Source organism: Temnothorax nylanderi, unplaced genomic scaffold (genome assembly GCF_030848795.1).
Source record: "Temnothorax nylanderi isolate EJ_2023f unplaced genomic scaffold, tnyl_v1.0 TNYL_tig1266_pilon, whole genome shotgun sequence".
Taxonomy (NCBI): Eukaryota; Metazoa; Arthropoda; class Insecta; order Hymenoptera; family Formicidae; genus Temnothorax; species Temnothorax nylanderi.
The window spans coordinates 9,473-14,686 of record NW_027250328.1 but is presented as its reverse complement, the minus strand read 5'-3'; the positions used below and the strand labels follow the sequence as shown (position 1 = coordinate 14,686).

Genomic DNA, 5,214 nt, shown 5'->3' with positions numbered 1-5,214 from the left:
TCAGCTTTGAGCCATCTTCAGCGGTAATTACAATAGTATATTAAACGTACCATATTGGTGAGTTTACTGATTCTAAGTTTCAGAAACTGTGTTGGAAAAATAGACTAATTGATCTATATCTGTAAGGTTGTTACATTAATGTTGAGATATTAAAAACTGATTTCCAAATTTTGTTACATAGATCAATTTTACTCTATACAATTAGAGTAACAAATATTTTTTTTAGAAATACAAGAGAAACAAAAAGTAAGATAATACTCTGACAATTAAAGTAATAATTTTTGAAATATAAAATTTTTATTTAGATTTCTTTAAAGAATTATTTTTGTAATATTATCTTTCCTGAACAAAAAAAAAACAAAAGAGATAAAAATAAGTAAGATATTGTGTTACACGTTAAAAACAATATTTCGTAGATAGGGACAAATTATGAATGTTAGGATGTGTTTTATTTATTATTTATACCCATTTATTCCTTTCCCTATATTTATCCAAGATTAAATATTATATAAATCGATGCAAAAGAAGCAATGTATAGATATGTTAGGATTTTAGTATGCATAAAGACAAGCATGTAGTATACATAAATATATATGAATAAAGAATATAAGAAATATATTGGTCTTATTATGCAATTTATTTTATAGAAAACCTGATATATATATAATTGTTATTTATTACTAAAATTTATTCTAACCAAGCATCGATTTAACCCTAACTTTTTGTAGCCTATCCATCTACTTTTGATTGAAAAATTGGCTTTATAATTGGCTAGATAAAGTTAAGTAATATGACATAAATTTTAAATATTCTGTCGAGAAACACTGCAAATTTTTAAATTATTTTAGAACTGATGATATAGTACAATTATTCAATTTTGCAATAATATATGACTACGTTAGGGGAGACCGGGGCCTAACCGTCAGTTTTTTTTTGGTGCTGATTTTTAATAAGAAAATAAATAATTTAAATGTGGTATACCACTGTAAAGAGTGAACCTTTAGCTACAAAATTTATATAGGAAATTTTTATCTACGTCGCTTTGTTTAACCGGTATAGAGCAAAAACGACAACGGTGGAAAAATTGAAATCTCAAAAATGCCGGGGTTTAACCGTCACACTGCATTTTCAATACATATACGTACATCTAATCCTGAAAAATGATAGGATACATCTTAATAATTGTTTTTTAAAAGAAAAATATAAAAATTTATTTAAAATTTTTATGCGAAACATTATTAAAAAATAGTTACGAGGGTTCCTCTTTCCGAAGAAGTCACTCGCCCAACTTGTTTCACTCCTCGACGTCCGATGACTGTATTCGGTGTCTGAACGGTTGTAATTCCCGTCTCATCCATATTCCATATGCAGTGAGCCTGGAAATGCCCGAAAATGCCTTGGAAATGCACCCGGACTGCTTACTGACGGATTAACCCCAAACACAAGTTTCAGGTTTGATCGCCCACGAAATATTAGACATCAACGATAATGAAAAAACTACACTGGATTCGTGTTCAGCATGCATTACTCTTTATAACCACGTACCTCGAGATTTGGAGAGCAAATATTATTGCAGATATTACAAAATTTCCACGCCCAGAAAATGTAACTTTTACCTTCCGAAAACACGTTTGCCCTCGTAAAAATCATAACACGGCAGGTAACCTGCCGAAACTCCGTTGGTCACATGGGTACCATAAGCAGCGTTTACAATGTTAAAAGCGAGTTCGCACAATATACAGGTTCCGAGATATTTGATTTGACGGTTCAACCCCGGCGACGGTTAGGCCCCGGTCTCCCCTATATTATATACACTGTAATTCGTTACTTCTGTAACTATTAATTTCTTTACTTGCGCACCACGTACCGCGCCTGACTCGTATTGCTGTTTATTAATTTGTTGACATTTCTACGAGTTTAATGACATTTGAAAAAATTTGAAAAAAAACGTATTCTAAATAAAAGAGGACGGCCGATCAGTGGAGGGCCTCTATAGGTTGACCTGTTTCTAGCAGATGTTAGTTAAAACCTAAGATAAGAACTAATATTTAATTTATAACTAAGAAAATGCAAAGTCCAAAATGCATTTAATCGCAATGACATTCGGTACACGCAGGACGGCCTTTAAAAATATTGCTTATCTATACCTTTTCCTCAATGCTAGTACCAGATTAAATAAAATTAAATTGTGCATTATCAGATGAAACCGCGCAATTTGGAGATGTAACACGGACGCGCATCAAAATAATGTTAAAACGATAAATCGGCAGTGTCGGAAAATGAACGTAGCTACGTAGTACCAATTTCGAAAATAAATGGACTGGCGCTAGTGTACAGGGGCTTTCGACAGTTTCGACGGTCCCACGAAAAAGACCGAGATGGCCTTTCTCAGGCTTCTCTGACACTAGTCATTTCGGAACTTTCTGTTAGTTCCTTGCCTTTAACAATATTTTTAACTGTAATTCTAACGATTGTATATTATCCGTCACACGTTACTTTTTCGACGATTTTGAAAGAAAATCAGTAACTATAACATTCACGAAACCTTGATAGAAAATTTATTCAATTACAACTCTTACATCGCTAATATAACTAATATTATATTGTTCAAATGTAACGATTTATTAAAGTATAACAAATTTAATAATTTAACAATTTGTATTATGCAACAATAAAGATTGTATATTTGAGCGAGAAAATACAGCTGCTTGATTGAATCGTTTTATTATTGACTCGTATCTTAATTTTCTTTCTTACAATTAATCTTGGTAAGATACGATTTTGCTATGCATGTATACATATACCTTAATACCTGACTTGATCGTTAATTCGTACTTGATTCGCCGTTTAGCTATAAAATATATGTATATGTATAACTTGGCGATATCGTCGCGAAACATGAAACAAAGACTTTTTTCATGAGAAAAATATTAATTGCTAGGATGATTTGACTCGGGTGATTTGCTTCGTTATCATAGGTGTGTTAAAGCTATCGAGGTCGTGAGGCGAGAACCTATTTTGTCGGTCACCTTGCCGTTCAACTTGAAGCACACCTGCACATTGTTGTTCTCGTCAACCAGACCGAACTCGATGGTCATATTCATAGCTGCAGGAATCTGATTAGGTATCAGTATCGTGGCGCCGTACGTTGCCTCATCGCCCTTGTTCAACGGGCATTCACCGTTCGTCAGAGACTTGCTTGCATCTTGCTCGGGATACAGCCATTTTGCCGTGATTCCACGTGAGCGTGATTCTCAGGCGGGGTTTTAACAATTTCGCATCAGCGTCTGTAGACAAGATAAATGTATCATAAAAAGGCAGTCAATTCCTCTCGAAAAACGTTGCATCAAAAATATATATAGCGTTTAGCGATGGCCAAATTGCTCGAGATGAATCTCACAATAGGAGCGATTGTTTTTCGAGAACAAACCTTGAAAAGGGTTCCCTGCAAATTTTGTCAGCGGAAAAGCTATATTCTCATCAAGCAACGCGCTATCGGTATACGATGCTGACAAAAATATCGCAAACTTTGCCAACAAAGTGCACGCGTCGCATTGACTTGATAAAAGTTAAGCAAACTCCGAACTCATAATATATGCATCGTTTGACGCAGATGTTGGCGGAAATTCAGCGGTAGGATCTGCTGCCAATTTGCTTCAAGGCTGCGTTCGACAAATTTCGTTTGGCTTTCGTGGTCAATATGTTGTCACATTATGTTTGCAAATTCTGCGAATAATCGTTCTAGCGAAACGTAAGCTTACTGTTAGTTCCATGCAATCTCTGCTCAGATCTGCATTGATCCCGAACAACAGCTTGACAAGATCCATGCTTTCCTGGATCCTTTTTCTTTTATGCGTAATATTACTTACTGGCGGCAAAGTCTAATTGAGCGCTTAAATTAGTCCCTCTGTAAAAGTTGCAAAAAGAACTATTGCATCCTTCCACCCTCAACGACTGCGGCGTAGGTCCATCGTCGCACGGAACATGCGGGGTTTTTTGCAGGAACGCCGCGATGCAGGTCGCGAATATGATGCAGACTGCGACGTGAAAAATGTACGATCAAACGTTATACTTCGAAAAAACAAACAACACTGAGGCCGGTATTCATGGTCGAATCTTATATTTAAGACCATCTTAAGTACGACCTCAAGATGTTAAACCATGTTGAACCAATCACAGAGCCGCATTAGCATCTTAAGACATTACTTAAGACAGTCTTGAAATAAGATCCGACTATGAATTCGGACCTGAGTGAATTGGAAAATAAATTAATGCACGACAAGATTTACCGGATGCGAGGACTTTCATGGTAGTGTCTTCACAGGAGCGACGGCAACCAAAGTGATTTTCGATCGGTGAGAGAATCGCTTATTTATTTGTTTGATAATATCTAATCGAACATCTGCACTGAGGGAAAAATATTATAGAATCAACAAAACAATTTTGTTGATTTTTCAATTTATTGATCCAATTATTTATTTTATTGAATTAAGTAGGGGAGACCGGGGCTAGACCGTTAGTTTTTTTTCGGTGCCGATTTTTAACAACAAAATAAATAATTGTAGTTAAAATTGGTATACCACTGTAAAAAGTGAACCTTTAGCTACAAAATTTATACAGGAAATTTTTATCTACGTCGCTTTGTTTAACCGGTATAGAGCAAAAACGACAACGGTGCAAAAATTGAAATCTCAAAAATGCCGGGGTTGAACATCCACCCCACCGGGGTTAATCCGTTACACTGCATTTTCAATACATATACGTAGGGTTATGTGGGGTGATGTGCAACACTTTCACGCGTTGCTCGGAAAACATATCCAAAAATCAAATTCTTGAATATATCATGGCTGTATAATGTAGAGGAAGGAAAATACTAAAATTCTGCGTGATTAGATTTTCAAAATTTTAAATTTTTCCTAAAAATTTTTCGAGTTTTCAAAAACGTCTGTTTTAGCATTTTTAAATTTTCTTGGGGTGATGTGCAACACAGGTAAAATTAAGGTAAAAAATGCATGAATATCGACATCAATCGACTTAAATGTTAAATTTGGGCTTCTTAAATACAAATTAATCGAAATCTGGTGAACAAAAAATTTCACTGTGTTGTAATCGACCTGAAAAAAAATCATTTTTTATTTAATTTCTTATTTATTTATCGCTTAAAAATTAATATAATGAAAGGAAAAACGTAAAAAACTTTATTTTTCATCATCT

General features: G+C 34.6%; 1 pseudogene; it reads right to left on the bottom strand.

The window, feature by feature from the left end:
• Positions 1-2,972: 2,972 nt before the first annotated feature.
• Positions 2,973-4,308, bottom strand: LOC139787096 (mite group 2 allergen Pso o 2-like; annotated as a pseudogene).
• Positions 4,309-5,214: the final 906 nt, after the last annotated feature.